Source organism: Prionailurus viverrinus, chromosome B2 (assembly GCF_022837055.1).
Source record: "Prionailurus viverrinus isolate Anna chromosome B2, UM_Priviv_1.0, whole genome shotgun sequence".
NCBI classification, from domain to species: domain Eukaryota; kingdom Metazoa; phylum Chordata; class Mammalia; order Carnivora; family Felidae; genus Prionailurus; species Prionailurus viverrinus.
The window spans coordinates 12,400,167-12,412,864 of record NC_062565.1 but is presented as its reverse complement, the minus strand read 5'-3'; the positions used below and the strand labels follow the sequence as shown (position 1 = coordinate 12,412,864).

The 12,698-nt window shown below is 45.1% G+C and overlaps 1 protein-coding gene across 13 annotated transcripts in view; it reads right to left on the bottom strand.

Moving 5' to 3' along the window:
- ATXN1 (ataxin 1) overlaps positions 1 to 12,698 on the bottom strand; it is a 413,952-nt gene that overhangs the window by 149,081 nt on the left and 252,173 nt on the right. For all 13 annotated transcript variants that reach the window (XM_047859130.1, XM_047859133.1, XM_047859138.1 and 10 more), the window contains one exon: positions 4,358 to 4,483. The gene's annotated coding sequence lies outside the window, so the exon portion shown is untranslated. The remainder of the gene's footprint in view (positions 1 to 4,357; positions 4,484 to 12,698) is intronic.

The following is a 12,698-nucleotide window of genomic DNA, read 5'->3' as shown; positions in this document are numbered from 1 at the left end:
TTGTTTCCTTTCCCACATTTACTTATACCCATCACAGACATTTAGTGTCTATTTCTAAGGAAAAGAAAATAGATGATCTCTCCAGGCCACCCCCCTACATGATGAAACGACTATCAGATTCAAGCAAGTCTCATGAGAACCGTGTTTATATTCCCTTTTCTAAGGGGCAACTAACACTTTTCTTAGATACTCAGTCAACTATTTACTGAGTACCCACTCAGTACTCAGCCACAGGTGTTGTGGATTCATCTGATAATAACGATGATGATGATGATAATAATAATAATAATAATAATATCCCTGCTTTCATGGGGCTTACAGTCTGGTTGAGGAAATGGACAATTAACAAGTAAATATGTAATACATAGGTGATTCAAAGGAAAATGAAGTAGGCTAGCGAGCACAGAGGGACGAGGTGGGTGCTACACAGGTCAGGAGAGGCTGCTCTGAAAGGTAACTCGAGAAGCAGAAAAGCTTAAGAAAGAAATAGAGATCATCACTGCCTCCTTGCATGTCGGCAAAGCAATATTTGAGTGGAGGGGGACAGTTTTTAAAAAGGTAGTTTCAAAAGTGGCTCGTATTTAATTTTCAAAAAAACCAATGACTTGTGGTTTAAATGACGAAATTTAAATTTAAGTGACTACATTTAATTTAAACGACTGATTTAAATGACTAAAACTGTACTCGTAGAAGGCACTCAAATGAACACCTTTGAGTTGTCCTACGGTATCTGGGAGGGTCCTGTGGAAAGGATGTCATGATGATGATAAACTCACACTCTATCTATCTATCTATCTATCTATCTATAGTGGGTTTTTTGCCATATGATTATGCTCAACATTTTATAAAGCAGTTATATGCACCTGGGTGGTATAGTTGGTTAGGCACCTGACTCTCGATCTCCGCTCAGGTCAGGATCTCACAGTTTGTGAGTTTGAGCACTGATGGAGCAGAGCCCGCTTGGGATTCTGTCTCTCCCCCTCTGCCCCTCCCAGGTGTGCTCTCTCTCTCTCTCTCTCCCTCTCAAAATGAAGAAATAAACTTGAAAAAAAAAGCGGTTGTAAATTGAAGTCGTGCCAAATCATTGACTTTTAGAAGCCAAACGGGGTAAAAGCAAGGTCCAGCCTGCCTCCTCCAAGCTGATACATTATGCAACGTGACATGTAGGGCAGGAAGAACCACCAGAGGCCACTTAACTCAACTTTCTCATGTTACTCCTCCTAAATCAGGCCCCTGGGGCTCTAGGGGTTCCAAAGTTCCAAGGTTAGCTGCAACATCATGCAGAAAACCCGGATCTCCTGACCCGTAGGTAAGTTTTCCTTACCATCCCCTTCTTGTACAAAGATACCACAGTCTGAGACACTTCCAGGAGCGACGTTCATCTGCCAGAAAGACGGTGGCAGATTTGAGAGGCGGTTAGTGGCAACAGGCCGAGGGGTCCTGCAGAGGCAATATGTCTGTGGCGCAGTCTGCAAGGAATTCTGAGGACAGAAGCCGCTCATCCCAATAGCTGCTATGACAGTTCCTCCAATGTTTCTCTACATTCCGACACCATCTATGTGCGAGCACACGTTCTTTGAAAATCTCCTGTCTTCCCTACGGCATAGGCTTTCGGACACCAAGGACCCCAAAGTATGAACTCAATGTAAAAAAGCGCTAGGATCCTAAAAGATTACTGATGGCCAAGATGACTCATTTCACAACTTGCTGAAAAACTGGGACCCTGCCCCCCTGCCACTCCCTACAAAGCAAATGCAGTCTGGAAGAGGAAGTCCTAAGCTCTGAAGGAGTTCACTAGAATTTAGTACTTTCTTCCTTTCTCACAACACACTCCCTTCACAGAAGGATTTTAAAATTACTTTAGTTGGCCATGTGGCATCTTCAATTTTACACTTCAGAACTTCTTTGAAAACCTCATTTAATGTTTGGGGTTTGACAGGGTATCACATGAGCATTTCAAAGCAACGGTTTAAAAAAAAAAAACCCACCAGATTTGAAACAAAAGCTATTTTGATTTTAGTATCTGCATTATTCATTTAAATGTAACCTGAAACCTAGAGCGTTTTTTTCCATAAGACACTTGTTTCCTGAGATGAAAACGCTTTCTAAAATATCACCAGAGATAAAGAAGTCACCAAAAGTGTATTCTCAAGGCCACCTGATTGGGAAGATCATTTCTAGTAAAATGCACTACTACTCTAGGATCCAAATGATTCCTTAATAGTGACAGAAAGTTAAAAAAAATTTTTTCAATGTTTATTTTTGAGAGAGAGAGAGAGAGAGAGAGACAGAGCGAGAGGGGGGGGGCGGTCAGAGAGAGAGGGAGACATAGAATCCGAAACAGGCTCCAGGCTCTGACCTGTCAGCACAGAGCCCGACGTGGGGCTTGAACTCATGAACCGCGAGATCATGACCTGAGCTGAAGTCGGACGCTCAACCGACTGAGCCACCCAGGTACCCCAACAGTGACAGAAATTTTTACAATAAGAGAGATTTTTTAGTAAGTATTCAAGTGCCTTACACAACACTGTGCCCTTTACAGGGACCCCAAACGAAGATGTCAACCTATCGATTAACAGGTTATTTGTTGTTGCATATAGATGTACAAAATAAAAGAGTAACGTATAGACTTAACAAAATAACACTTCATGGGGGGTAGTGACTTGCCAAAGGTTTCAGACTTTCTTGACCTGAACCATAGGACCAGGAATCGAGTTCGGGTCTGTTGATTCTGGGAGCTATATATTTTCACCAGAACCAGCATGATCACATGCACGAAATGCTAACACACTAAAACTCCAGTGTTTTCCACCAGTGACATGTGGCACTGGGAGATGTTAAATTTAATAAGCTTATTTTAATAGGACAATTTAACTCTGAGGAAATACGGATAAAGCAGCATATTTTAATACAAATCTTCAGAAAACCATGAAATAAAAAAAATGCAGTGGAAATTTTATTTTTCAGTGTCAATGCTTTCCCTCCCTGATAGACGCACTCCTCCCGCTGCAGTATCTTACTCTTTCAAAATCATTTGTGCAACTGGCAAAATAGAGGTGAAAAAAATCCCTGGAAAACTTCCTGACTGAATTATTAAGAAGCCAAAAAGAGGGGCGCCTGGGTGGCTCAGTCAGTTAAGCATCCAGCTTTGGCTTGGGTCATGATCTCACGGTTTATGAATTCGAGCCCCATACGGGGCTCTGGGCTGACAGCTCGGAGCCTGGAGCCTGCTTCGGATTCTGGGTCTCCTTCTCTCTGCCCCTCCCTCACTCATGCTCTGTCTCCCTCTCTCTCTTTCTCAAACACTAAACATTAAAAAAATTTTTTTGAATAAGCTAAAAACGTATTATATAAAATTACATATGTATACATACACACAAATATATGTATTTATGTATATTTAATATATACACAAATACATGATATATATTAAATATGTATGTATATAAATATGCATGTATGTATTTTACACACACACACACACACACACACACACACGCAGAGTCCTGGTCAAAGCTAGTTCTTAGTTTTCTAAAACTTGAAGACAATACATTGACAGCCAATCCTGGGTTTCCTGCAGCTGTATTCTTTCCCCCATTAAAACTTTGTCAACTTCTTTCTTTTCTTTTTTGGACACAATTTAGCAATGAGGTAAAATCTCCAGAAAGCAACACAGCTGGTCCAATTCCTGAGTTTTGTGGCGGATAAGCTCCTTGATATCCATAGTGTGCTATCTCTTCAACTCCTCGATACTAAAGTTCCTTGTGAAAAGCAACCCGCAGCTGATACGTTACTAACCCCCAAATCCTGCCCCTGCACCTTAATACCAACCAGTAAATCAGCCCGTTTTGAATAAGAGAAGCACCCAAAAACCACCGAGTGTATTTGCATACCTCAGATTTTTGAAAGCCAGGAAAAAAAAAAAATTCATTCCAGAAAAAAACTTCACATAAATAAACATAATTGCTGGGTGGAAATCCCGGTTGCTGATCCTTAGCCCAGAGGATTTGACTCCCTACCCACCAACCTAAAAGAATCGTAATAGCCCAGGTGAAAGAGTTTGCTCTGAACCTGACACTGCGTAAGTGTACCAGGAGAAAGGGCGTTCCAACAGCGAAAGGAATCACTATATTCGTCTCTTGTACACCAGACGTAGATAATGAGCAGTGCCCCACAGAAGCCGAGAGAAAGACAGGCTCACGGCAAAGAAAGACAGAACCACTCCTCTAAAAAAAGAAATTAATTGGATGATCACTTAGAACTCATGCTAATACCCCTTCATCGCCCTGGCTCAGTGACATCCAATGATTCACAAAACCTTCCAAGGCAAGCCACCGCAGCGCTCTGGTTAACTTACAACATTCACTGTGCGCTGTTCACAGGTAGCCCTGGCTTATCCTTCACCATGGAGACTTCCCACAAGACGCTGGAGTGCTCCCGGCTCAGGCGTGTTCTTTCTTCCTTCCAGAGGAGTGAGAAATACCTAGCACGGGAGTAGCAGAAAAGAAGAAAAAGAAAAAGGTAAATGCACCATCCAATCACTCCTTATCTCAACAAAAGAAGTCTCGCGATCAGATCAATTAGACTGACAGCTCACCAGAGACCATTTTCCAGTACCCTTGCCTTCAAAGAGAAATTTAGTATCTTTGCCCCTGACCCAGGAGACACAGCGTGGTCTGGCCAGCCTTCTCCCCCTGGGTCGCCCGCGACCCTCCCTGCCCTGTCCCTACCCGCAACCCCCGCCCCCCCCCCCCCACTGCCACCCATAAAGTTGAAGACAATTCTGGGAGACTTCTGATGCAATCCCAGCTGAGATGCAAATTTGCAACACAGCCTCAAAACATGCCAGTTGATTTCACTCTCTGCAAAAGGGAGGGAGCTAGGACCATCACCTTCTGTTTTCATACCTCACTGGGTTGTTGCAAAGATCAGTAGGATCACTCTTGCAAAGTACTCACAGTTCCCGGGAAGAAAGGCACTATGTAAACGCCAAGTATTATTAGTGGTCATAAGCCTGTTACTGAGCTCGGAGCCAGGATTTAAAAGCCAGTTTTGGCCAGGCACCAACAGTCAACTATCCCTGGGGCACCGAAACGTGCAAAAGTCTGCACGGGCCGCTGTGCTACAACTCCCCTTCCATTGAGGGGTCCAGGGAGGCCCAAGGACCGGAAGCAGAGCTGTCGGGAGGCTCAGAGAGAGAGAGAAAGTGCAGGCTGGATCAGAGCCGGAAGCAAAGGGAAGGGGGGAGTGGAAGGTGGGTGACTGAGGCATGTGCAGGCGCATCGTTATTTGGTCCCTGCCACACGGCTCCCTCCGATTGCTGGTTTACAGGGTTTAGTGAGCTGGAGGTTTGCAGGGCTGTGAAATTTTCCACTTGGCTGTCTGCCATTCCCGCCCACCGAGGATAACACTTCCACACATACACAGAAGAGGCACGCTGAGGCCCTGCTGGAGAAGGACGGGAGAATTTTTGTTTGTTTGTTGCTTTTAAAGAAAAGACCTATTCATATCCTGATCCTTAATGTTTTCCACACCTGGACTTCTTGATTTTTTTCCCCTCCTTTAGGACAGAGCCAGGAACAGCTTTCGCCGGGCCAATAGTATCACATTATTTTGACCTGCGTATTCTCGAGGAGCGTGCTTGAGGTACAGGGACTTACATGAGTGGTCTCGGGGACGACGAGACACGTAGGACCGAAGCGCTACGCCAGACCCCTGTCTGCTTCCCAATCATCCACAGGCGGCTGCCACGTTTCCCTCTTAGAGCCAGAAGGGCGCCCCGAGCGAGGGGGTGACGCTATTTTTGAGGGCAACGTGTGGTCCTCATCTCAGAAAGAGGCCAAAATGAGTGACAGCGAATCAGATTGAGAATCCGTAAAACACTGCCAAGTATACCTCAGATGAACTTAAAAAAAAAAAAAACTGTCCCCCAAAAAGTTAGGACAGAAGGGAGAAAGGAGGTGTCTGCTATTATAATTAACCTGGGCTCTCATAGTGACTGCAGTTTACCAAGCGTTTTCTTCTTCTTCTTTTTCTTTTTTTTTTTTTAATTGAGTTATAAGCGATGCACCATATTATATGAGTTTCAGGTATACAGCGTGCTTTCTTATTCATTCATTCACCGGACAAGTTTTTCCTTGGTGCATACTCTACTCACCGACTTCTACGTTCATAATGGTGAACAAAATAGATCAGGACCGTGCCTTTAAGGAGCTCACTGCCTCAAGAGGGACAGACGTGACAGAATGAGTGCTCTCCACTGTTAGTTTATGTGTCGAATCTGAGGATCGGATAGGCATGGAAAAGAAGGCATCAAGGAAAAAAGAAACACTGTGATTTGCCATCATAATGGGAGTCCCTCACTTAGGAGGGGCTTAGGAAGGCTTCTCTTACAACACTAACAGAGGTGAGCAGAAGTTTGCCAGGTATAGAAAACAGCCTCTGGGTTGTATGATCCGACTGGAGCTGCATGACTAATTTCTGGTATTTTATCTTTTTTTTGTTTTTTCCTGCCATTTCAACTGGGTCTCCTTTATCAACAAATGGGCAAGAGAACCGCTCTCGATACCTTGAAATAAGAGCCGTGCCTTCTTTCCGACTGCCAGGCCGTCGGAACAACAAACACTAGGAATTTCTGCTGGAGGAGCACAGTTCAGTGCAGGTAGGATACCTGATGTGACAGGAAAGGAACGGCTGGTTTCCTAATGCATCGCACGTCACCCCGTCATCACAGCGAAATAAAAGGAAGCTCTCTGTTAGCACCTGCGTGCCACAGCTGGAGTTAAGAAAGCCCTCCCCCCGAAACAGCTAAAAACGGATCACGTTCCGTGCAAACTTCTGGAAAAATTCTCCTAGTGACTTGGAGGAGGTTCCAAACTTGCTGGCTTCTGCTTCCCTATCAAGTGGTTTCCACTGGCTCTCTCTTGGACTCAAACAGCATTTATGCCCACCTTCAAGAGTGCCCTGTGAGGCTTTTCATTTGGTTCTCGGTTTAGTTATCGGTGTATTTACCCAGGTAAGCTCCACGATGCAAAGCAGTAAAAAGCAGCGGAAATGTTGTGTTCATCTGAAGTGTTTTCTTGTTCCCTATCAACTCCAGTCTGGTACAACTCACTCCTTCCACTAAGGAAAATCAGTTAATTCGCTTTCTTCATCCTGCAAAACTGAGGTATCCTCAGACAGGTTCATTCATGTTCTCCCCATGAATGAAGTGAGCTCGAAAGTGTTTGGAACAAATAGGCCAAACTTCTACTCAAGTCTCGTCCCATTTAAGGCATCCAGGACAAAATGCGATGCCTCCTACAAGTTTCTCATATAACCAACAACTTTAATAATCCTTCAAGTTCAAAGTCTCGAAATAGAAATCCTCACTTTGACTTAGCAGTTTTGACAAACTTTAGCAAACTGGGAAAGAAAAGAGAGACAGCAGGAAAGAGGCCTTCTTGAAACTGAGTGTCCAATACTCCGCCATCAGACGTGGGAAATTATGCGAGGCTGACAGTTTCATCGTCTGTCCAGAGAAGAAAATGACTCATTGCCAATGTCTCCTTTCCCTGACTACCCACACCACTTACAGTCTCTTCCACATTATTTTGACTCAAGGTCCTTTTCAATTCAGCACTCCATTAGACTGTCTTTCTATACTCCGCTGGCTTGACTTAAGTCTTGAAGGCTTAAAAAGTTTATAAACTCCTTGATGAAAGAAACCTTGACTTTCTTTTGCAGCCTCCTAACAGTATCTAGTAGGAGAGCCTGAATTTAAAAGAAATGATCCATATCCAAAACCTGTTCTACGACTTAACCCTTACTCCAAAGGAATCGCCACTCCATAGCTATAATTTAAGCCTTTCTCACCGGTCTCCGGCCTCCACGGACCCACAAGTGCCTACGCGATCATCCTACCATCCACATGAAAGCCCTCCGTGAACTACAGAACAATTAAGCTGTAACTTCACCTTCTCTCTGTTGTTCTTCCACTCCATTACATTTTGACTCATTAGTGGCTTTTGAACAGTTGCCATATATAGCCTTGCTTCTCATAGCTTCCCAAAGCCACCGTCAAGGAAACCCCAGTGGATTATGGAGGCGGGGGGTGGAGGCATGGATGGTCTGAAGCAGTGGCTCTCGAACTTCAACCACCATCAGAAACACCAGGAGGTCGCAGATGCCTGCGCCCGCCCCCCCCCCCCAATTTCTGATTCATTAGACCCAGAGTGGGGCCAGGGAATGTGCATTCCCAACAAGTTCCCAAGTGATGATGGTGCTGCTGGGCCACGGACCACACTTTGAGAACCACTGCTCTAAAGGTAAGCCTTTTGGTCAATGACATGGGCAGACAGAGACGAAGAATCTTTTGGGTGCATTTAATCACTGTAAGATGGCCATACTGGAAAGAATCATACCTGTCTATTCTAGACAGACGGCAATCGGCCCCAAAACCAAAAAGGCCCATGTACCTCATAATCTGGGGAACATTTTTGTTGCTTCAGTCTTGGACTGTTAGCCCGCTGTCTTCCCGCCGGCTCCAGGTTCCGTTAGGGTCAATTCTGTCATTCATGTCTCCACCGGTCTCTTCCCTCTCTACCAGAAACTTCTTGGCCTAGACATACCCAGCCACTGCTATCCCTAGGAGACCTTCCAACAGTCTCCGCTATGTTCCCGAATAGCTGTTGTCTCTCTCCTGTTCACTGATGTTCAAGTGTGGTATAAATTCATGTCAGTATTTCACCAGGTGCAGCTTAACCTGTCTCCTAAAAGCAGGGGCCTTTTCCTAACAGACTTTCTTCTAGTATTTGGTACAGCTCATCCATAGTTCTTGGAGTTTTCTTTTACTTTTACTGAGCAGACTGGCGGTTTTGCCTGAACAGCATCTTTCTGGAACAATTCCCCCATTCTTTTGTCATCCGAACTGGGGTGACCTCGTGCCTTGGGTGCCGGAGGGGCACGTGACCCATTTCTGGAAGATCAGAACACGTATCCCTCTCACCATGATGGCTGATTTTAGGAACAGGCAATCAGAGCCAACCAGAGGCCTCTCCTCAGACTGGCTGGAATGTGAAAATATGTACTCCCAAAAGCTTGTGAGGAAAGCCCTTTTGAGAACGAGGCTCTGTGATAGGGAACAAGGCTGAACGACACAAAGTGTGAGTCCTGACAACACTGAGGTCCCTTCACTCCAGCCATGCCAAAAGTTCGATTTACCCCCAGATATTTTAGTTTTGTTGTGGCCCCCTAGATGGCCCTCTGCCCTAGTGGACACACACCTTCTCCCAGTTATTCGATCAAGCACTAACCCAGGTGCTGCCATTTTGCAGCTAACATTAAGGTCTCAGATCAGTCGACCTTGAAAGAGAAAGACTATCCTTGGTGGGCCTGACCTAATCAGGTGAGCCCTTCCAGGGGACAGGCTGTTCCAAGAATGAGATTCAAAATGAGAGGACATATGGGGAGAGGGGGCAGCACCCCATGGCAAGTTTCTGGAGATGGACACCAGGTGCTGAGAGTGGCACCCAGCCTATAGCCAGCACTAGAAAGGGGGCCTCAGTCCTATGACCACAAGGAAATAAGCTCTGCCAATAATCATGCAAGTTTGAAGAAGGATGGTGAGCCCCACATGAGAATGCTGTCCAACTAACACCTTGAATTCAGCTTTATGAAACCCTGTGTGGAGCATCCAGCTAAGCGCTGGTATCTGCCGAAGCCACAATAACATGGGTGTGGTTTTAAGCTACTAAGTTATGTTAATTTTTTAGGCAGCAATAGAAAATGAATACATACATGATACAATTTTTTTTTTTTTTTTTTTTTTTTTTTTTTTTTGCTTAAATCACTTCGAGTTTTATTTTATCTATTGGTCTCTTGCAACCAAAATATCCCAGGACTCTTTTTTAAGTTTTTAAGTTTTATTAATTATTTTCGAAAGAGAGAGAAACAGAGTGCAAGTGGGGGAGGGGCAGAGAGAGGGGGAGACACAGAATCCGAAGCAGGCTCTGGGCTCTGAGCTGTCAGCACAGAGCCCGACGCGGGGCTCGAACTCACAGACCTGGAGATCATGACCTGAGCCGAAGTCGGATGCTTCACCCACTGAGCCACCCAGGCGCCCCGAAAATATCCTAGGACTCTTGATTCCTCTAAGATGGAACTAATCTGATGTTCCTCACGTTCTCCTGCTCCTCCTTCTTGGCTTTTGTCCCTTCTTGTTATTCCTTCTAACCCTAAGGTATGCATTTCCCGAGGTTATACGCTCAGCCCTCTTTTCTTTCTGTGATAATTTCCATTTATTGCATATAGTTCTTAAATCCGTATCCTTGGCCCTGGCAGCCCCCCACCCCCACCCCCACCCCACAGGTGCTGGATACACGCAGTAGAAATAAATGATGTCTGTTTCAAAACTTCCCATTTCCCCACCTCAAACCAACCTTCCTCTTTTATTTCTGACTCTTGGTAAAGGGCATCATTGTCTTCTCTTCCTTCCTCTGTCTCTGGGTTGTCAAGTCTTACCAAGACTGCACCCCATCCCCACACTGCCATGCCGACTCAGACTCGACTCTTTTTGCCTTCAGTCTTTTCCCTCTGAGTCATCGCCATTGGGTCACACTTCTGAAATCGTCCACAACCTGACGGTAAGACCCTCACAGTTTGGTCCCAGCATGTCTTCTGGCTTCATTTCCGGTCTTCCCCCTGGTGCACACTGTCCCGGCCAGACTGTGCTGTTCCTTCATCTCCGAGAGCCCACATTTCTACTCCACAGGTCATAATTCAAGCCACACCTACACAGACCTACTCCAGTCCTACCCCTCCTCGTTCCTGCCATTTTGCAACTTTCTCAATCGGAAGTACAGCAGCACCACCCTTAGGCACAATTTTGCTTTCTTGCACAGTTCGAGTTCCCCACAGTCCATCTGGGAGCAGATGATCTTTCTTCCGATGTAAAGCCAGAAGGTCAGCAGTAGCCTAAAGGCCGCGTCATGGCACCTACGTCACTTGCCTCACTGCATCTCATCACAGAGACATTTTATCATCTCACGTCATCACAGGAAGGGTGAGTACAGGACACGGAGATATTTTGAGAGACAGAGACCGCGTGCACATAACTTTTATTACAGCATATTAGAATTACTCTACTTTGTTATTAGCTATTGTTATCAATTTCTTACTGTGCCTGATTTATAAATGAAACTTTGGGGCGCCTGGGTGGCGCAGTCGGTTAAGCGTCCGACTTCAGCCAGGTCACGATCTCGCGGTCCGGGAGTTCGAGCCCCGCGTCGGGCTCTGGGCCGATGGCTCGGAGCCTGGAGCCTGTTTCCGATTCTGTGTCTCCCTCTCTCTCTGCCCCTCCCCCGTTCATGCTCTGTCTCTCTCTGTCCCAAAAATAAATAAACGTGGAAAAAAAAAATAAACGAAACTTTATCATAATTATGTACATATAGGAAAAACCAGTATATACAGGGTTCAGTACTATCCATGGACTTGGGCATTCACTGGGGGTGTTGGAGTATATCCCCTGTGGGTAACAGGCCACTACTGTGCTTTTTTGAAAATGTGAACTCCAGTAGGTTTTTTTATCCTTTTTCCTTAGCATACTAATAATTGTATTCCTTATGCTAAGACAGGTACCACTTCCCTAGGCAAACTGCACCAAACTCTACGTAGGCAGGGTTTATAACCTGCCTCTCTGTAAGCCTCATGGTGCTTTTACAAATGCTAAACACTTGATAAAAGCTTGTTTTTATCAAGCTTTTAACTGGCTGAGAACGTGGCATTTTACTTTCACTCTGACATGTCCTCAAGTCTCTTTACTCCGCGGTTCCCAAATAGGAGAGCTCCCTTTCTGGTGACTTGGGAGAAACATCATTACGTAAGCCTCTATGGAAACTGCTCCGTCAATGAAACGTTCTGTAAGAGCCTCCTTTTCCAACTCAGGACTAAGGCTGGCTCTTTGTATTTTCTTTCTGAGGAAGAAAGAGAAGCCACCGGGGCTGCTGGAAGTCGCTTCCTTGGGATAAGCGCGCACAGCCCAGCAGGTCCGGAGTCTCTGTCTCCACTCTCAAAGGAGCCTAAGCGTCAGTCATGAAGGGCCGACAGCTTCTCTTTCCCTGAAAGGCAATGTCAGTGCAGAACTTTCCGGAGAGTAGAGGTACCCAGCCAGATTTCAGGAAAAGCTACAGGGAGGGGTAGGGTGGGATGTGGCCCAAACCGAAGGTATTCTGTTGAATCCGATTGATTCCTCGTATCATGGGATCCCTATTCAATCAATGTTTGATGATTTGATGATTTGTCCATTCTTTTTCCATACTGGTAATCCTTGGATATCTAGCATGCCTTTGGGACATTCTCTACCGATATTAACTGGTTTGTGTTTAGGCAGTAAAAACTAAGATTAGTATGTGCCTAAAGAACACAAAATCAGAGAGATAAATACGCTGAGAAAAATCCTACGATCCAACTTAAAAAATCATAATTCGTGTTGGTCATGCCACTGTTTCCTCCTGCAGAAGAGCTTATCACACAAAGTAAAGCTTTACCCGCACACATTCAGACTCGGCAGGTGTCTGTATTTGTATGCAGGTTACATCTCCTAACGGGTACAGAGCAAAGTTTGCTAGGAAATATAATTATGCATCCAGAGAAAAGTACGTCTGCATAGAAAAAAAAAATAAAATGAAAATACCTATGAGAAATACCTAATCTGCATTGAA